Source organism: Chiloscyllium plagiosum, unplaced genomic scaffold (assembly GCF_037043375.1).
Source record: "Chiloscyllium plagiosum isolate Xiang-an unplaced genomic scaffold, Cpla_swu_hap1 HiC_scaffold_22, whole genome shotgun sequence".
Lineage (NCBI taxonomy): Eukaryota > Metazoa > Chordata > Chondrichthyes > Orectolobiformes > Hemiscylliidae > Chiloscyllium > Chiloscyllium plagiosum.
In genome coordinates, this window is record NW_028270160.1 from 61,690,204 (window position 1) to 61,712,367 (window position 22,164).

Genomic DNA, 22,164 nt, shown 5'->3' on the forward strand with positions numbered 1-22,164 from the left:
GAGACCAGAGTGTCAGTGATGAGACCAGGGATGTCAGTGATGGGACCAGAGATGTCAATGATAGGACCAGAAATATCAGTTATGGAACCACAGATGTCAGTGATGGGACCAGAGATGTCATTGATGGACCACCGTGTCAGTGATGGGTCCAGAGATGTCAGTGATGAGACCAGAAATGTCAGTGATGAGACCAGAGATGTCAGTGACGAGACAAGAGATGTCAGTGATGGGTGCAGTGATGTCAGTGATGGAATCAGAGTGTCAGTGATGAGACCAGAAATGTCAGTGATGAGAACAGAGATGTCAGTGATGGGACCAGAAATGTCAGTGATGGGACCAGTGATGTCACTGATGAGACCAGAGATGCCAGTGATGAGACCAGAGATGTGAGTGATGGGTCCAGAGATGCCAGTGATCAGACCAGAGATGAAATGATGGTACAAGAGATATCAGTGATGGGACCAGAGATGTCAGTGATGGGTCCAGAGTCTCAGTGATTAGACCAGAGTGTCAGTGATGTGTGCAGAGTGTCAGTGAACGGTCCAGAGTTGATGGGTCCACAGTGTCAGTGATGAGACCAAAGATGTCAGTTATTTGACCAGAGTGTCAGTGATGAGACCAGAGATGTGAGTGATGGGTCCAGAGATGTCAATGATCAGACCAGAGATGTAATGATGGTACAAGAGATGTCAGTGATGGGACCAGAGATGTCAGTGATGGGACCAGAGATGTCAGTGAAGGGTCCAGAGATGTCAGTGATGAGACCAGAGACGTCATCGATGAGATCAGAGTGTCAGTTCTGGGAACAGAGATGTCAGCGATGAGAGGAGAGATGTCAGTGATGAGACGAGAGTGTCAGTGATGGTATCAGAGTGTCAATGATGAGACCAGAGATGTCAGTTATTGGTCCAGAGATGTCAGTGATGGTATCAGAGTGTCAGTGATGGGACCAGAGATGTCAGTGATGAGATCAGAGTGTCAGATATGGAACAAGAGTGTTAGTGAAGTGTCCATAAATGTCAGTGATGGGAATCGAATGTCAGTGATGGGACCAGAGATGTTAGAGATGGGACCAGAGCTGTCAGTGATGGGACCAGAGATGTCAGTGATGGGACCAGAGATGTCAGTGATGAGACCAGAGTGTCAGTGATGGTATCAGAGTGTCAGTGATGAGACCAGAGATGTGAGTGATGGGACCAGAGGTGTCAGTGATGGGTCCAGAGATGTCAGTGTTGAGACCAGAGATGTCAGTGATGGGACCAGAGATGTCAGTGATGGGACCAGAGATGTCAGTGATGAGACCAGAGTGTCAGTGATGGGACCAGAGATGTCAGTGATGAGAACAGAGTGTCAGTGATGGGACCAGAGATGTCAGTGATGAGACTAGAGATGTGGGTGATGGGTCCAGAGATGTCAGTGTTGAGACCAGAGATGTCAGTGATGGGACCAGAGATGTCATTGATGGGACCAGAGATGTCAGTGATGAGACGAAGGGTCAGTGATGGGACCAGAGATGTCAGTGATGAGAACAGAGTGTCAGTGATGGGACCAGAGATGTCAGTGATGAGACTAGAGATGTGAGTGATGGGACCAGAGATGTCAGTGATGGGACCAGAGATGTCAGTGATGGGACCAGAGATGTCAGTGATGAGACCAGAGTGTCAGTGATGGGACCAGAGATGTCAGTGATGAGAACAGAGTGTCAGTGATGGGACCAGAGATGTCAGTGATGAGACTAGAGATGTGGGTGATGGGTCCAGAGATGTCAGTGTTGAGACCAGAGATGTCAGTGATGGGACCAGAGATGTCATTGATGGGACCAGAGATGTCAGTGATGAGGCGAAGGGTCAGTGATGGGACCAGAGATGTCAGTGATGAGAACAGAGTGTCAGTGATGGGACCAGAGATGTCAGTGTTGAGACTAGAGATGTGAGTGATGGGACCAGAGATGTCAGTGATGGGACCAGAGATTTCAGTGATGAGACCAGAGTGTCAGTGATGGGACCAGAGATGTCAGTGATGAGAACAGAGTGTCAGTGATGGGACCAGAGATGTCAGTGATGAGACTAGAGATGTGAGTGATGGGTCCAGAGATGTCAGTGTTGAGACCAGAGATGTCAGTGATGGGACCAGAGATGTCAGTGATGGGACCAGAGATGTCAGTGATGAGACCAAGGGTCAGTGATGGGACCAGAGATGTCAGTGATGAGAACAGAGTGTCAGTGATGGGACCAGAGATGTCAGTGATGAGACTAGAGATGTGAGTGATGGGACCAGAGGTGTCAGTGATGGGTCCAGAGATGTCAGTGATGAGACCAGAGCTGTCAGTGATGGGACCAGAGATGTCAGTGATGAGACCAGAGTGTCAGTGATGGTATCAGAGTGTCAGTGAAGAGACCAGAGATGTGAGTGATGGGACCAGAGGTGTCAGTGATGGGTCCAGAGAAGTCAGTGTTGAGACCAGAGATGTCAGTGATGGGACCAGAGATGTCAGTGATGGGACCAGAGATGTCAGTGATGGGACCAGAGTGTCAGTGATGGGACCAGAGATGTCAGTGATGAGAACAGAGTGTCAGTGATGGGACCAGAGATGTCAGTGATGAGACTAGAGATGTCAGTGATGGGTCCAGAGATGTCAGTGATGGTATCAGTGTCAGTAATGGGACCAGAGGTGTCAGTGATGCGTCCAGAGATGTCAGTGTTGAGACCAGAGATGTCAGTGATGGGACCGGAGATGTCAGTGATGGGACCAGAGATGTCAGTGATGAGACCAGAGTGTCAGTGATGGTATCAGAGTGTCAGTGATGAGACCAGAGATGTCAGTGATGCGTCCAGAGATGTCAGTGATGGTATCAGTGTCAGTGTTGGGACCACAGGTGTCAGTGATGAGACCAGAGATGTCCGTGATGGGTCCAGAGATGTCAGTGATGGTATCAGTGTCAGTGATGGCACCAGAGGTGTCAGTGATGCGTCCAGAGATGTCAGTGTTGAGACCAGAGATGTCAGTGATGGGACCGGAGATGTCAGTGATGGGACCAGAGATGTCAGTGATGAGACCAGAGTGTCAGTGATGGTATCAGAGTGTCAGTGATGAGACCAGAGATGTCAGTGATGGGTCCAGAGATGTCAGTGATGGTATCAGTGTCAGTGTTGGGACCAGAGGTGTCAGTGATGAGACCAGAGATGTCCGTGATTAGACCAGAGATGTCAGTGATGGTTTCAGAGATTTCAGCGATGAGACACGAGTGTCAGTGATGGAACAAGAGTGTTAGTGAAGTGTCCATAAATGTCAGTGAAAGGTCTAGAGATGTCGGTGATGGGACCAGTGTACCAGTGATGGGACCAGAGTGTCAGTGATGGGTCCAGAGATGTCAGTGATGAGACAAGAGTGTCAGTGCTGGGAACGGAGATGTCAGTGATGGGTCCAGAGATATCAATGATGGGTCCAGTGATGTCAGTGATGGGTCCAGAGTGTCAGTGATAAGACTAGAGATGTCAGTGATGGTTTCAGAGATGTCAGTGATGGGACCAGAGATGTCACTTATGGGTCCAGAGATGTCAGTGATGTCTCCAGAGATGTCAGTGATGGGAACAGAGTGTCAGTGATGTGACCAGAGATGTCAGTGATGGGACCAGGCTGACAGTGATGGGACCAGAAATGTTAGTGGTGGGTCCAGAGATGTCAGTGATGGGACCAGAGATGTCAATTATGGGACCAGAGATGTCAGTTATGGGACCAGAGATGTCAGTGAGGAGACCAGAGTGTCAGTGATGAGACCAGGGATGTCAGTGATGGGACCAGAGATGTCAATGATAGGACCAGAAATATCAGTTATGGAACCACAGATGTCAGTGATGGGACCAGAGATGTCATTGATGGACCACCGTGTCAGTGATGGGTCCAGAGATGTCAGTGATGAGACCAGAAATGTCAGTGATGAGACCAGAGATGTCAGTGACGAGACAAGAGATGTCAGTGATGGGTGCAGTGATGTCAGTGATGGAATCAGAGTGTCAGTGATGAGACCAGAAATGTCAGTGATGAGAACAGAGATGTCAGTGATGGGACCAGAAATGTCAGTGATGGGACCAGTGATGTCACTGATGAGACCAGAGATGCCAGTGATGAGACCAGAGATGTGAGTGATGGGTCCAGAGATGCCAGTGATCAGACCAGAGATGAAATGATGGTACAAGAGATATCAGTGATGGGACCAGAGATGTCAGTGATGGGTCCAGAGTCTCAGTGATTAGACCAGAGTGTCAGTGATGGGTGCAGAGTGTCAGTGAACGGTCCAGAGTTGATGGGTCCACAGTGTCAGTGATGAGACCAAAGATGTCAGTTATTTGACCAGAGTGTCAGTGATGAGACCAGAGATGTGAGTGATGGGTCCAGAGATGTCAATGATCAGACCAGAGATGTAATGATGGTACAAGAGATGTCAGTGATGGGACCAGAGATGTCAGTGATGGGACCAGAGATGTCAGTGAAGGGTCCAGAGATGTCAGTGATGAGACCAGAGACGTCATCGATGAGATCAGAGTGTCAGTTCTGGGAACAGAGATGTCAGCGATGAGAGGAGAGATGTCAGTGATGAGACGAGAGTGTCAGTGATGGTATCAGAGTGTCAATGATGAGACCAGAGATGTCAGTTATTGGTCCAGAGATGTCAGTGATGGTATCAGAGTGTCAGTGATGGGACCAGAGATGTCAGTGATGAGATCAGAGTGTCAGTTATGGAACAAGAGTGTTAGTGAAGTGTCCATAAATGTCAGTAATGGGAATCGAATGTCAGTGATGGGACCAGAGATGTTAGAGATGGGACCAGAGCTGTCAGTGATGGGACCAGAGATGTCAGTGATGGGACCAGAGATGTCAGTGATGAGACCAGAGTGTCAGTGATGGTATCAGAGTGTCAGTGATGAGACCAGAGATGTGAGTGATGGGACCAGAGGTGTCAGTGATGGGTCCAGAGATGTCAGTGTTGAGACCAGAGATGTCAGTGATGGGACCAGAGATGTCAGTGATGGGACCAGAGATGTCAGTGATGAGACCAGAGTGTCAGTGATGGGACCAGAGATGTCAGTGATGAGAACAGAGTGTCAGTGATGGGACCAGAGATGTCAGTGATGAGACTAGAGATGTGGGTGATGGGTCCAGAGATGTCAGTGTTGAGACCAGAGATGTCAGTGATGGGACCAGAGATGTCATTGATGGGACCAGAGATGTCAGTGATGAGACGAAGGGTCAGTGATGGGACCAGAGATGTCAGTGATGAGAACAGAGTGTCAGTGATGGGACCAGAGATGTCAGTGATGAGACTAGAGATGTGAGTGATGGGACCAGAGATGTCAGTGATGGGAACAGAGATGTCAGTGATGAGACCAGAGTGTCAGTGATGGGACCAGAGATGTCAGTGATGAGAACAGAGTGTCAGTGATGGGACCAGAGATGTCAGTGATGAGACTAGAGATGTGAGTGATGGATCCAGAGATGTCAGTGTTGAGACCAGAGATGTCAGTGATGGGACCAGAGATGTCAGTGATGGGACCAGAGATGTCAGTGATGAGACCAAGGGTCAGTGATGGGACCAGAGATGTCAGTGATGAGAACAGAGTGTCAGTGATGGGACCAGAGATGTCAGTGATGAGACTAGAGATGTGAGTGATGGGACCAGAGGTGTCAGTGATGGGTCCAGAGATGTCAGTGATGAGACCAGAGCTGTCAGTGATGGGACCAGAGATGTCAGTGATGAGACCAGAGTGTCAGTGATGGTATCAGAGTGTCAGTGAAGAGACCAGAGATGTGAGTGATGGGACCAGAGGTGTCAGTGATGGGTCCAGAGAAGTCAGTGTTGAGACCAGAGATGTCAGTGATGGGACCAGAGATGTCAGTGATGGGACCAGAGATGTCAGTGATGGGACCAGAGTGTCAGTGATGGGACCAGAGATGTCAGTGATGAGAACAGAGTGTCAGTGATGGGACCAGAGATGTCAGTGATGAGACTAGAGATGTCAGTGATGGGTCCAGAGATGTCAGTGATGGTATCAGTGTCAGTAATGGGACCAGAGGTGTCAGTGATGCGTCCAGAGATGTCAGTGTTGAGACCAGAGATGTCAGTGATGGGACCGGAGATGTCAGTGATGGGACCAGAGATGTCAGTGATGAGACCAGCGTGTCAGTGATGGTATCAGAGTGTCAGTGATGAGACCAGAGATGTCAGTGATGGGTCCAGAGATGTCAGTGATGGTATCAGTGTCAGTGTTGGGACCACAGGTGTCAGTGATGAGACCAGAGATGTCCGTGATGGGTCCAGAGATGTCAGTGATGGTATCAGTGTCAGTGATGGCACCAGAGGTGTCAGTGATGCGTCCAGAGATGTCAGTGTTGAGACCAGAGATGTCAGTGATGGGACCGGAGATGTCAGTGATGGGACCAGAGATGTCAGTGATGAGACCAGAGTGTCAGTGATGGTATCAGAGTGTCAGTGATGAGACCAGAGATGTCAGTGATGGGTCCAGAGATGTCAGTGATGGTATCAGTGTCAGTGTTGGGACCAGAGGTGTCAGTGATGAGACCAGAGATGTCCGTGATTAGACCAGAGATGTCAGTGATGGTTTCAGAGATTTCAGCGATGAGACACGAGTGTCAGTGATGGAACAAGAGTGTTAGTGAAGTGTCCATAAATGTCAGTGAAAGGTCTAGAGATGTCGGTGATGGGACCAGTGTACCAGTGATGGGACCAGAGTGTCAGTGATGGGTCCAGAGATGTCAGTGATGAGACAAGAGTGTCAGTGATGGGAACGGAGATGTCAGTGATGGGTCCAGAGATATCAATGATGGGTCCAGTGATGTCAGTGATGGGTCCAGAGTGTCAGTGATAAGACTAAAGATGTCAGTGATGGTTTCAGAGTGTCAGTGATGGGACCAGAGATGTCACTTATGGGTCCAGAGATGTCAGTGATGTCTCCAGAGATGTCAGTGATGGGAACAGAGTGTCAGTGATGTGACCAGAGATGTCAGTGATGGGACCAGGCTGACAGTGATGGGACCAGAAATGTTAGTGGTGGGTCCAGAGATGTCAGTGATGGGAAAAGAGTGTCAGTGATGAGACCAGAGATGTCAGTTATGGGACCAGAGATGTCAGTGAGGAGACCAGAGTGTCAGTGATGAGACCAGGGATGTCAGTGATGGGACCAGAGATGTCAATGATAGGACCAGAAATATCAGTTATGGAACCACAGATGTCAGTGATGGGACCAGAGATGTCATTGATGGACCACCGTGTCAGTGATGGGTCCAGAGATGTCAGTGATGAGACCAGAAATGTCAGTGATGAGACCAGAGATGTCAGTGACGAGACAAGAGATGTCAGTGATGGGTGCAGTGATGTCAGTGATGGAATCAGAGTGTCAGTGATGAGACCAGAAATGTCAGTGATGAGAACAAGATGTCAGTGATGGGACCAGAGATGTCAGTGATGGGACCAGTGATGTCACTGATGAGACCAGAGATGCCAGTGATGAGACCAGAGATGTGAGTGATGGGTCCAGAGATGCCAGTGATCAGACCAGAGATGAAATGATGGTACAAGAGATATCAGTGATGGGACCAGAGATGTCAGTGATGGGTCCAGAGTCTCAGTGATTAGACCAGAGTGTCAGTGATGGGTGCAGAGTGTCAGTGAACGGTCCAGAGTTGATGGGTCCACAGTGTCAGTGATGAGACCAAAGATGTCAGTTATTTGACCAGAGTGTCAGTGATGAGACCAGAGATGTGAGTGATGGGTCCAGAGATGTCAATGATCAGACCAGAGATGTAATGATGGTACAAGAGATGTCAGTGATGGGACCAGAGATGTCAGTGATGGGACCAGAGATGTCAGTGAAGGGTCCAGAGATGTCAGTGATGAGACCAGAGACGTCATCGATGAGATCAGAGTGTCAGTTCTGGGAACAGAGATGTCAGCGATGAGAGGAGAGATGTCAGTGATGAGACAAGAGTGTCAGTGATGGTATCAGAGTGTCAATGATGAGACCAGAGATGTCAGTTATTGGTCCAGAGATGTCAGTGATGAGATCAGAGTGTCAGTTATGGAACAAGAGTGTTAGTGAAGTGTCCATAAATGTCAGTGATGGGAATCGAATGTCAGTGATGGGACCAGAGATGTCAGTGATGAGACTAGAGATGTGAGTGATGGGACCAGAGGTGTCAGTGATGGGTCCAGAGATGTCAGTGATGAGACCAGAGCTGTCAGTGATGGGACCAGAGTGTCAGTGATGGGACCAGAGATGTCAGTGATGAGAACAGAGTGTCAGTGATGGGACCAGAGATGTCAGTGATGAGACTAGAGATGTGGGTGATGGGTCCAGAGATGTCAGTGTTGAGACCAGAGATGTCAGTGATGGGACCAGAGATGTCATTGATGGGACCAGAGATGTCAGTGATGAGACGAAGGGTCAGTGATGGGACCAGAGATGTCAGTGATGAGAACAGAGTGTCAGTGATGGGACCAGAGATGTCAGTGATGAGACTAGAGATGTGAGTGATGGGACCAGAGATGTCAGTGATGGGAACAGAGATGTCAGTGATGAGACCAGAGTGTCAGTGATGGGACCAGAGATGTCAGTGATGAGAACAGAGTGTCAGTGATGGGACCAGAGATGTCAGTGATGAGACTAGAGATGTGAGTGATGGATCCAGAGATGTCAGTGTTGAGACCAGAGATGTCAGTGATGGGACCAGAGATGTCAGTGATGGGACCAGAGATGTCAGTGATGAGACCAAGGGTCAGTGATGGGACCAGAGATGTCAGTGATGAGAACAGAGTGTCAGTGATGGGACCAGAGATGTCAGTGATGAGACTAGAGATGTGAGTGATGGGACCAGAGGTGTCAGTGATGGGTCCAGAGATGTCAGTGATGAGACCAGAGCTGTCAGTGATGGGACCAGAGATGTCAGTGATGAGACCAGAGTGTCAGTGATGGTATCAGAGTGTCAGTGAAGAGACCAGAGATGTGAGTGATGGGACCAGAGGTGTCAGTGATGGGTCCAGAGAAGTCAGTGTTGAGACCAGAGATGTCAGTGATGGGACCAGAGATGTCAGTGATGGGACCAGAGATGTCAGTGATGGGACCAGAGTGTCAGTGATGGGACCAGAGATGTCAGTGATGAGAACAGAGTGTCAGTGATGGGACCAGAGATGTCAGTGATGAGACTAGAGATGTCAGTGATGGGTCCAGAGATGTCAGTGATGGTATCAGTGTCAGTAATGGGACCAGAGGTGTCAGTGATGCGTCCAGAGATGCCAGTGTTGAGACCAGAGATGTCAATGATGGGACCGGAGATGTCAGTGATGGGACCAGAGATGTCAGTGATGAGACCAGAGTGTCAGTGATGGTATCAGAGTGTCAGTGATGAGACCAGAGATGTCAGTGATGGGTCCAGAGATGTCAGTGATGGTATCAGTGTCAGTGTTGGGACCACAGGTGTCAGTGATGAGACCAGAGATGTCCGTGATGGGTCCAGAGATGTCAGTGATGGTATCAGTGTCAGTGATGGGACCAGAGGTGTCAGTGATGCGTCCAGAGATGTCAGTGTTGAGACCAGAGATGTCAGTGATGGGACCGGAGATGTCAGTGATGGGACCAGAGATGTCAGTGATGAGACAAGAGTGTCAGTGATGAGACAAGAGATGTCCGTGATGAGACCAGAGATATCACTGATGCGACCAGAGATGTCAGTGATGGGACCAGAGATGTCACTGATGGGTCCAGAGATGTCAGTAATGGGACCAGAGATATCAGTGATAGATCCAGAGATGTCAGTGATGGGAACAGGGATGTCACTAAAGGGTCCAGAGATGTCAGTGATGGGTCCAGAGATGTCAGTGATGGGTCCAGAGATATCAGTGAAGGGTCCAGAGATGTCAGTGATGGTGTCAGAGTGTCAGTGATGGGACCAGAGATGTCAGTGATGAGAACAGAGTGTCAGTGATGGGACCAGAGATGTCAGTGGTGGGATCAGAGATGTCAGTGATGGTATCAGAGTGTCAGTGAACGGTCTAGAGATGTCAGTGATGGGACCAGAGATGTCAGTTATGGGTCCAGAGATGTCAGTGATGTGTCCAGAGATGTCAGTGATGGGAACAGAGATGTCAGTGACGTGACCAGAGATGTCAGTGATGGGACAAGACTGACAGTGATGGGACCAGAAATGTTAGTGGTGGGTCCAGAGATGTCAGTGATGGGAAAAGAGTGTCAGTGATGAGACCAGAGATGTCAGTTATGGGACCAGAGATGTCAGTGAGGAGACCAGAGTGTCAGTGATGAGACCAGGGATGTCAGTGATGGGACCAGAGATGTCAATGATAGGACCAGAAATATCAGTTATGGAACCACAGATGTCAGTGATGGGACCAGAGATGTCATTGATGGGACCACCGTGTCAGTGATGGGTCGAGAGATGTCACTGATAAGACCAGAAATGTCAGTGATGAGACCAGAGACGTCAGTGACGAGACAAGAGATGTCGGTGATGGGTCCAGAGATGTCAGTGATGGTATCAGAGTGTCAGTGATGAGACCAGAAATGTCAGTGATGAGAACAGAGATGTCAGTGATGGGACCAGAGATGTCAGTGATGGGACCAGTGATGTCACTGATGAGAGCAGAGATGCCAGTGATGAGACCAGAGATGTGAGTGATAGGTCCAGAGATGCCAATGATCAGACCAGAGATGTAATGATGGGACAAGAGATATCAGTGATGGGACCAGAGATGTCAGTCATGGGTCCAGAGTCTCAGTGATTAGACCAGAGTGTCAGTGATGGGTGCAGAGTGTCAGTGAACGGTCCAGAGATGTCAGTGATGAGACCAGAAATGTCAGTGATGGGACCAGAGATGTCAGTGATGAGAGGAGAGATGTCAGTGATGAGACCAGAGATGTCCGTGATGAGACCCGAGTGTCAGTGATGGAACGAGAGTGTTAGTGAAGTGTCCATAAATGTCAGGGATGGGAATCGAGTGTCAGTGATGGGACCAGAGATGTCAGTGATGGGAACAGGGATGTCAGTGATGGGACCAGAGATGTCAGTGAAGGGTCCAGAGATGTCAGTGATGGTATCAGAGTGTCAGTGATGGGACCAGAGATGTCAGTGGTGGGTCCAGAGATGTCAGTGACGAGACCAGAAATGTCAGTGATGAGACCAGAGATGTCAGTGACGAGACAAGAGATGTCAGTGATAGGTCCAGAGATGTCAGTGATGGTATCAGAGTGTCAGTGATGTGACCAGAAATGTCAGTGATGAGAACAGAGATGTCAGTGATGGGACCAGAGATGTCAGTGATGGGACCAGAGATGTCACTGATGAGACCAGAGATGCCAGTGATGACACCAGAGATGTGAATGTTGGGTCCAGAGATGCCAGTGATCAGACCAGAGATGTAATGATGGTCCAAGAGATATCCGTGATGCGACCAGAGATGTCAGTGATGGGACCAGAGATGTCAGTGATGCCACCAGAGATGTGAATGTTGGGTCCAGAGATGCCAGTGATCAGACCAGAGATGTAATGATGGTCCAAGAGATATCCGTGATGCGAACAGAGATGTCAATGATGAGACCAGAGATGTCAGTTATTGGTCCAGAGATGTCAGTGATGGTATCAGAGTGTCAGTGATGGGACCAGAGATATCAGTGATGAGATCAGAGTGTCAGTTATGGAACAAGAGTGTTAGGGAAGTGTCCATAAATGTCAGTGATGGGAATCGAATGTCAGTGATGGGACGAGAGATGTTAGAGATGGGACCACAGCTGTCAGTGATGGGACCAGAGATGTCAGTGATGGGACCAGAGATGTCAGTGATGAGACCAGAGTGTCAGTGATGGTATCAGAGTGTCAGTGATGAGACCAGAGATGTCAGTGAAGGGTCCAGAGATGTCAGTGATGGTATCAGAGTGTCAGTGATGGGACCAGAGATGTCAGTGATGGGTCCAGAGATGAAACTTTATTGCTGGAACAGCACAGCAGATCAGGCAGCATCCAGGGAACAGGAGATTCGACGTTTCGGGCACAGGCCCTTCTTGATTCCTGAAGAAGGGCCTGTGCCCGAAACGTCGCATCTCCTGTTCCCTGGATGCTGCCTGACCTGCTGTGCTGTTCCAGCAATAAAGTTTCAACTTTGATCTCCAGCATCTGCAGACCTCACTTTCTCCTGGGTCCAGAGATGTCAGTGATGAGACCAGAAATGTCAGTGATGAGACCAGAGATGTCAGTGATGAGACAAGAGATGTCAGTGATAGGTCCAGAGATGTCAGTGATGGTATCAGAGTGTCATTGATGTGACCACAAATGTCAGTGATGAGAACAGAGATGTCAGTGATGGGACCAGAGATGTCAGTGATGGGACCAGAGATGTCACTGATGAGACCAGAGATGCCAGTGATGACACCAGAGATGTGAATGTTGGGTCCAGAGATGCCAGTGATCAGACCAGAGATGTAATGATGGTCCAAGAGATATCCGTGATGCGACCAGAGATGTCAGTGATGGGACCAGAGATGTCAGTGATGCCACCAGAGATGTCAGTGAAGGGTCCAGAGATGTCAGTGATGGTATCAGAGTGTCAGTGATGGGAACAGAGATGACAGTGATGGGTCCAGAGATGTCAGTGATGAGACCAGAAATGTCAGTGATTAGATCAGAGTGTCAGTTATGGGACCAGAGATGTCAGTGATGAGACAAGAGTGTCAGTGATGAGACAAGAGATGTCCGTGATGAGACCAGAGATATCACTGATGCGACCAGAGATGTCAGTGATGGGACCAGAGATGTCACTGATGGGTCCAGAGATGTCAGTAATGGGACCAGAGATATCAGTGATAGATCCAGAGATGTCAGTGATGGGAACAGGGATGTCACTAAAGGGTCCAGAGATGTCAGTGATGGGTCCAGAGATGTCAGTGATGGGTCCAGAGATATCAGTGAAGGGTCCAGAGATGTCAGTGATGGTATCAGAGTGTCAGTGATGGGACCAGAGATGTCAGTGATGAGAACAGAGTGTCAGTGATGGGACCAGAGATGTCAGTGGTGGGATCAGAGATGTCAGTGATGGTATCAGAGTGTCAGTGAAGGGTCTAGAGATGTCAGTGATGGGACCAGAGATGTCAGTTATGGGTCCAGAGATGTCAGTGATGTGTCCAGAGATGTCAGTGATGGGAACAGAGATGTCAGTGATGTGACCAGAGATGTCAGTGATGGGACAAGACTGACAGTGATGGGACCAGAAATGTTAGTGGTGGGTCCAGAGATGTCAGTGATGGGAAAAGAGTGTCAGTGATGAGACCAGAGATGTCAGTTATGGGACCAGAGATGTCAGTGAGGAGACCAGAGTGTCAGTGATGAGACCAGGGATGTCAGTGATGGGACCAGAGATGTCAATGATAGGACCACCGTGTCAGTGATGGGTCGAGAGATGTCACTGATAAGACCAGAAATGTCAGTGATGAGACCAGAGACGTCAGTGACGAGACAAGAGATGTCGGTGATGAGTCCAGAGATGTCAGTGATGGTATCAGAGTGTCAGTGATGAGACCAGAAATGTCAGTGATGAGAACAGAGATGTCAGTGATGGGACCAGAGATGTCAGTGATGGGACCAGTGATGTCATTGATGGGACCACCGTGTCAGTGATGGGTCGAGAGATGTCACTGATAAGACCAGAAATGTCAGTGATGAGACCAGAGACGTCAGTGACGAGACAAGAGATGTCGGTGATGGGTCCAGAGATGTCAGTGATGGTATCAGAGTGTCAGTGATGAGACCAGAAATGTCAGTGATGAGAACAGAGATGTCAGTGATTTGACCAGAGATGTCAGTGATGGGACCAGTGATGTCACTGATGAGACCAGAGATGCCAGTGATGAGACCAGAGATGTGAGTGATAGGTCCAGAGATGCCAGTGATCAGACCAGAGTTGTAATGATGGGACAAGAGATATCAGTGATGGGACCAGAGATGTCAGTCATGGGTCCAGAGTCTCAGTGATTAGACCAGAGTGTCAGTGATGGGTGCAGAGTGTCAGTGAACGGTCCAGAGATGTCAGTGATGGGTCCACAGTGTCAGTGATGAGACCAAAGATGTCAGTTATTTGACCAGAGTGTCAGTGATGAGACCAGAGATGTGAGTGATGGGTCCAGAGATGTCAATGATCAGACCAGAGATGTAATGATGGTATAAGAGATGTCAGTGATGGGACCAGAGATTTCAGTGAAGGGTCCAGAGATGTCAGTGATGAGACCAGAGATGTCAGTGATGGGACCAGAGATGTCAGTGATGAGAGGAGAGATGTCAGTGATGAGACCAGAGTGTCAGTGATGGTATCAGAGTTTCAGTGATGAGACCAGAGATGTCAGTTATTGGTCCAGAGATGTCAGTGATGGTATCAGAGTGTCAGTGATGGGACCAGAGATGTCAGTGATGAGATCAGAGTGTCAGTTATGGAACGAGAGTGTTAGTGAAGTGTCCATAAATGTCAGGGATGGGAATCGAGTGTCAGTGATGGGACCAGAGATGTCAGTGATGGGAACAGGGATGTCAGTGATGGGACCAGAGATGTCAGTGAAGGGTCCAGAGATGTCAGTGATGGTATCAGAATGTCAGTGATGGGACCAGAGATGTCAGTGATGGGTCCAGAGATGTCAGTGACGAGACCAGAAATGTCAGTGATGAGACCAGAGATGTCAGTGACGAGACAAGAGATGTCAGTGATAGGTCCAGAGATGTCAGTGATGGTATCAGAGTGTCAGTGATGTGACCAGAAATGTCAGTGATGAGAACACAGATGTCAGTGATGGGACCAGAGATGTCAGTGATGGGACCAGAGATGTCACTGATGAGACCAGAGATGCCAGTGATGACACCAGAGATGTGAATGTTGGGTCCAGAGATGCCAGTGATCAGACCAGAGATGTAATGATGGTCCAAGAGATATCCGTGATGCGACCAGAGATGTCAGTGATGGGACCAGAGATGTCAGTGATGCCACCAGAGATGTGAATGTTGGGTCCAGAGATGCCGTTGATCAGACCAGAGATGTAATGATGGTCCAAGAGATATCCGTGATGCGAACAGAGATGTCAATGATGAGACCAGAGATGTCAGTTATTGGTCCAGAGATGTCAGTGATGAGATCAGAGTGTCAGTTATGGAACAAGAGTGTTAGTGAAGTGTCCATAAATGTCAGTGATGGGAATCGAATGTCAGTGATGGGACCAGAGATGTTAGAGATGGGACCAGAGCTGTCAGTGATGGGACCAGAGATGTCAGTGATGGGACCAGAGATGTCAGTGATGAGACCAGAGTGTCAGTGATGGTATCAGAGTGTCAGTGATGAGACCAGAGATGTGAGTGATGGGACCAGAGGTGTCAGTGATGGGTCCAGAGATGTCAGTGTTGAGACCAGAGATGTCAGTGATGGGACCAGAGATGTCAGTGATGGGACCAGAGATGTCAGTGATGAGACCAGAGTGTCAGTGATGGGACCAGAGATGTCAGTGATGAGAACAGAGTGTCAGTGATGGGACCAGAGATGTCAGTGATGAGACTAGAGATGTGAGTGATGGGTCCAGAGATGTCAGTGTTGAGACCAGAGATGTCAGTGATGGGACCAGAGATGTCAGTGATGGGACCAGAGATGTCAGTGATGAGACGAAGGGTCAGTGATGGGACCAGAGATGTCAGTGATGAGAACAGAGTGTCAGTGATGGGACCAGAGATGTCAGTGATGAGACTAGAGATGTGAGTGATGGGACCAGAGGTGTCAGTGATGGGTCCAGAGATGTCAGTGATGAGACCAGAGTGTCAGTGATGGTATCAGAGTGTCAGTGAAGAGACCAGAGATGTGAGTGATGGGACCAGAGGTGTCAGTGATGGGTCCAGAGAAGTCAGTGTTGAGACCAGGGATGTCAGTGATGGGACCAGAAATGTCAGTGGTGGGTCCAGAGATGTCAGTGATGGGAAAAGAGTGTCAGTGATGAGACCAGAGATGTCAGTTATGGGACCAGAGATGTCAGTGAGGAGACCAGAGTGTCAGTGATGAGACCAGGGATGTCAGTGATGGGACCAGAGATGTCAATGATAGGACCAGAAATATCAGTTATGGAACCACAGATGTCAGTGATGGGACCAAAGATGTCATTGATGGGACCACCGTGTCAGTGATGGGTCGAGAGATGTCACTGATAAGACCAGAAATGTCAGTGATGAGACCAGAGACGTCAGTGACGAGACAAGAGATGTCAGTGATGGGTGCAGTGATGTCAGTGATGGAATCAGAGTGTCAGTGATGAGACCAGAAATGTCAGTGATGAGAACAAGATGTCAGTGATGGGACCAGAGATGTCAGTGATGGGACCAGTGATGTCACTGATGAGACCAGAGATGCCAGTGATGAGACCAGAGATGTGAGTGATGGGTCCAGAGATGCCAGTGATCAGACCAGAGATGAAATGATGGTACAAGAGATATCAGTGATGGGACCAGAGATGTCAGTGATGGGTCCAGAGTCTCAGTGATTAGACCAGAGTGTCAGTGATGGGTGCAGAGTGTCAGTGAACGGTCCAGAGTTAATGGGTCCACAGTGTCAGTGATGAGACCAAAGATGTCAGTTATTTGACCAGAGTGTCAGTGATGAGACCAGAGATGTGAGTGATGGGTCCAGAGATGTCAATGATCAGACCAGAGATGTAATGATGGTACAAGAGATGTCAGTGATGGGACCAGAGATGTCAGTGATGGGACCAGAGATGTCAGTGAAGGGTCCAGAGATGTCAGTGATGAGACCAGAGACGTCATCGATGAGATCAGAGTGTCAGTTCTGGGAACAGAGATGTCAGCGATGAGAGGAGAGATGTCAGTGATGAGACGAGAGTGTCAGTGATGAGACAAGAGATGTCCGTGATGAGACCAGAGATATCACTGATGCGACCAGAGATGTCAGTGATGGGACCAGAGATGTCACTGATGGGTCCAGAGATGTCAGTAATGGGACCAGAGATATCAGTGATAGATCCAGAGATGTCAGTGATGGGAACAGGGATGTCACTAAAGGGTCCAGAGATGTCAGTGATGGGTCCAGAGATGTCAGTGATGGGTCCCGAGATATCAGTGAAGGGTCCAGAGATGTCAGTGATGGTATCAGAGTGTCAGTGATGGGACCAGAGATGTCAGTGATGAGAACAGAGTGTCAGTGATGGGACCAGAGATGTCAGTGGTGGGATCAGAGATGTCAGTGATGGTATCAGAGTGTCAGTGAAGGGTCTAGAGATGTCAGTGATGGGACCAGAGATGTCAGTTATGGGTCCAGAGATGTCAGTGATGTGTCCAGAGATGTCAGTGATGGGAACAGAGATGTCAGTGATGTGACCAGAGATGTCAGTGATGGGACAAGACTGACAGTGATGGGACCAGAAATGTTAGTGGTGGGTCCAGAGATGTCAGTGATGGGAAAAGAGTGTCAGTGATGAGACCAGAGATGTCAGTTATGGGACCAGAGATGTCAGTGAGGAGACCAGAGTGTCAGTGATGAGACCAGGGATGTCAGTGATGGGACCAGAGATGTCAATGATAGGACCAGAAATATCAGTTATGGAACCACAGATGTCAGTGATGGGACCAGAGATGTCATTGATGGGACCACCGTGTCAGTGATGGGTCGAGAGATGTCACTGATAAGACCAGAAATGTCAGTGATGAGACCAGAGACGTCAGTGATGAGACCAGAGATGTCAGTTATTGGTCCAGAGATGTCAGTGATGGTATCAGAGTGTCAGTGATGGGACCAGAGATGTCAGTGTTGGGTCCAGAGATGTCAGTGATGAGACCAGAGTGTCAGTGATGGTATCAGAGCGTCAGTGATGAGACCAGAGATGTCAGTTATTGGTCCAGAGATGTCAGTGATGGTATCAGAGTGTCAGTGTTGGGTCCAGAGATGTCAGTGATGAGACCAGAGATGTCAGTGATGGAATCAGAGTGTCAGTGATGTGTCCAGAGATGTCAGTGTTGGGTCCAGAGATGTCAGTGTTGGGACCAGAGATGTCAGTTTTGGGTCCAGAGATGTCAGTGATGAGACCAGAGATGTCAGTGATGAGATCAGAGTGTCAGTGATGGTATCAGAGTGTCAGTGATGGGAACGGAGATGTCAGTGATGGGACCAGAGATGTCAGTGATACCACCAGAGATGTCAGTGAAGGGTCCAGAGATGTCAGTGATGGTATCAGAGTGTCAGTGATGGGACCAGAGATGTCAGTGTTGAGAACAGAGTGTCAGTGATAGGACCAGAGTGTCAGTGATGGGACCAGAGATGTCAGTGGTGGGATCAGAGATGTCAGTGATGGTATCAGAGTGTCAGTGATGAGACCAGAGATGTCAGTTATGGGACCAGAGATGTCAGTGATACCACCAGAGATGTCAGTGAAGGGTCCAGAGATGTCAGTGATGGTATCAGAGTGTCAGTGATGGGACCAGAGATGTCAGTGATGAGAACAGAGTGTCAGTGATGGGACCAGAGATGTCAGTGGTGGGATCAGAGATGTCAGTGATGGTATCAGAGTGTCAGTGAAGGGTCTAGAGATGTCAGTGATGGGAACAGAGATGTCAGTTATGTGTCCAGAGATGTCAGTGATGTGTCCAGAGATGTCAGTGATGGGAACAGAGATGTCAGTGATGTGACCAGAGATGTCAGTGATGGGACCAGACTGACAGTGATGGGACCAGAAATGTTAGTGGTGTGTCCAGAGATGTCAGTGATGGGAAAAGAGTGTCAGTGATGAGACCAGAGATGTCAGTTATGGGACCAGAGATGTCAGTGAGGAGACCAGAGTGTCAGTGATGAGACCAGGGATGTCAGTGAAGGGACCAGAGATGACAATGATAGGACCACCGTGTCAGTGATGGGTCCAGAGATGTCACTGATGAGACCAGAAATGTCAGTGATGAGACCAGAGACGTCAGTGACGAGACAAGAGATGTCAGTGATGGGTCCAGAGATGTCAGTGATGGTATCAGAGTGTCAGTGATGAGACCAGAAATGTCAGTGATGAGAACAGAGATGTCAGTGATGGGACCAGAGATGTCAGTGATGGGACCAGTGATGTCACTGATGAGACCAGAGATGCCAGTGATGAGACCAGAGATGTGAGTGATGGGTCCAGAGATGCCAGTGATCAGACCAGAGATGTAATGATGGAACCACAGATGTCAGAGATGGGAGCAGAGATGTCATTGATGGGACCACCGTGTCAGTGATGTGTCCAGAGATGTCACTGATGAGACCAGAAATGTCAGTGATGAGACCAGAGACGTCAGTGACGAGACAAGAGATGTCTGTGATGGGTCCAGAGATGTCAGTGATGGTATCAGAGTGTCAGTGATGAGAACAGAAATGTCAGTGATGAGAACAGAGATGTCAGTGATGGGACCAGAGATGTCAGTGAAGGGACCAGTGATGTCACTGATGAGACCAGAGATGCCAGTGATGAGACCAGAGATGTGAGTGATGGGTCCAGAGATGCCAGTGATCAGACCAGAGATGTAATGATGGAACAAGAGATATCAGTGATGGGACCAGAGATGTCAGTCATGGGTCCAGAGTCTCAGTGATTAGAACAGAGTGTCAGTGATGGGTGCAGAGTGTCAGTGAACAGTCCAGAGATGTCAGTGATGGGTCCACAGTGTCAGTGATGAGACCAAAGATGTCAGTTATTTGACCAGAGTGTCAGTGATGAGACCAGAGATGTGAGTGATGGGTCCAGAGATGTCAATGATCAGACCAGAGATGTAATGATGGAACAAGAGATGTCAGTGATGGGACCAGAGATGTCAGTGAAGGGTCCAGAGATGTCAGTGATGAGACCAGAGATGTCAGTGATGGGACCAGAGATGTCAGTGATGAGAGGAGAGATGTCAGTGATGAGACCAGAGTGTCAGTGATGGTATCAGAGTGTCAGTGATGAGACCAGAGATGTCAGTTATTGGCCCAGAGATGTCAGTGGTGGGATCAGAGATGTCAGTGATGGTATCAGAGTGTCAGTGAAGGGTCTAGAGATGTCAGTGATGGGACCAGAGATGTCAGTTATGGGTCCAGAGATGTCAGTGATGTGTCCAGAGATGTCAGTGATGTGTCCAGAGATGTCAGTGATGGGAACAGAGATGTCAGTGATGGGTCCAGAGATGTCAGTGATGGTATCAGTGTCAGTGATGGGACCAGAGGTGTCAGTGATGCGTCCAGAGATGTCAGTGTTGAGACCAGAGATGTCAGTGATGGGACCAGAGATGTCAGTGATGGGTCCAGAGATGTCAGTGATGAGACCAGAGATGTCAGTGATGGTATCAGTGTCAGTGATGGGACCAGAGGTTTAGATTAGATTACTTTACAGTGTGGAAACAGGCCCTTCGGCCCAACAAGTCCACACCGACACGGCAAAGCGCAACCCACCCATACCCCTACATTTACCCCTTACCTAACACTACGGCCAATTCACCTGGCCTGCACATCTTTGTGACTGTGGGAGGAAACCGGAGCACCCAGAGGAAACCCACGCAGACACGGGGAGAATGTGCAAACTCCACACAGTCAGTCGCCTGAGGCGGGAATTGAACCCGGGTCTCTGGCGCTGCGAGGCAGCAGTGCTAACCACTATGCCACCGTGCCGCCCACCAGGTGTCAGTGTTGAGACCAGAGATGTCAGTGATGGGACCAGAGATGTCAGTGATGAGACTAGAGATGTCACTGATGGGTCCAGAGATGTCAGTAATGGGACCAGAGATATCAGTGATAGATCCAGAGATGTCAGTGATGGGAACAGGGATGTCAGTAAAGGGTCCAGAGATGTCAGTGATGGGTCCAGAGATGTCAGTGATGGGATCAGAGTGTCAGTGATGGTATCAGAGTGTCAGTGATGGCACCAGAGATGTCAGTGATGGGTCCAGAGATGTCAGTGATGAGATTGGAGTGTCAGTGATGAGACCAGAGATGTCCGTGATGAGGCCAGAGATGTCAGTGAAGGGTCCAGAGAAGTCAGTGATGGGACTAGAGTGTCAGTGATGAGAGCAGAGATGTCAGTGATGTGACCAGACTGTCAGTGATGGTATCAGAGTGTCAGTGATGAGACCAGAGATGTAATGATGGTACAAGAGATATCAGTGATGAGACCAGAGATGTCAGTGATGGGACCAGAGATGTCAGTGATGGGACCAGAGATGTCAGTGATGAGACCAGAGTGTCAGTGAAGGTATCAGAGTGTCAGTGATGAGACCAGAGATGTCAGTGATGGGTCCAGAGATGTCAGTGATTGTATCAGAGTGTCAGTGATGGGACCAGAGGTGTCAGTGATGGGTCCAGAGATGCCAGTGATGAGACCAGAGATGTCAGTGATGAGATCAGAGTGTCAGTTATGGGACCAGATATGTCAGTGATGAGACCAGAGTGTCAGTGATGAGACCAGAGATGTCAGTGATGGGTCCAGAGATGTCAGTGATGGTATCAGAGTGTCCGTGATGGGACCAGAGGTGTCAGTGATGGGTCCAGAGATGTCAGTGATGAGACCAGAGATGTCAGTGATGAGACCCGAGTGTCAGTGATGGAACAAGAGTGTTAGTGAAGTGTCCATAAATGTCAGAGATGGGAATCGAGTGTCAGTGATGGGACCAGAGATGTCAGTGAAGGGTCTAGAGATGTCAGTGATGGGACCAGTGTGCCAGTGATGGGACCAGAGTGTCAGTGATGGGTCCAGAGATGTCAGTGATGAGACCAGAGTGTCAGTGATGGGAACGGAGATGTCAGTGATGGGTCCAGCGATGTCAGTGATGGGTCCAGAGTGTCAGTGATGAGACTAGAGATGTCAGTGATGGTTCCAGAGATGTCAGTGATGGTATCAGAGTGTCAGTGATGGGACCAGAGATGTCAGTTATGGGTCCAGAGATGTCAGTGATGTGTCCAGAGATGTCAGTGATGGGAACAGAGATGTCAGTGATGTGACCAATGATGTCAGTGATGGGACAAGACTGACAGTGATGGGACCAGAAATGTTAGTGGTGGGTCCAGAGATGTCAGTGATGGGAAAAGAGTGTCAGTGATGAGACCAGAGATGTCAGTTATGGGACCA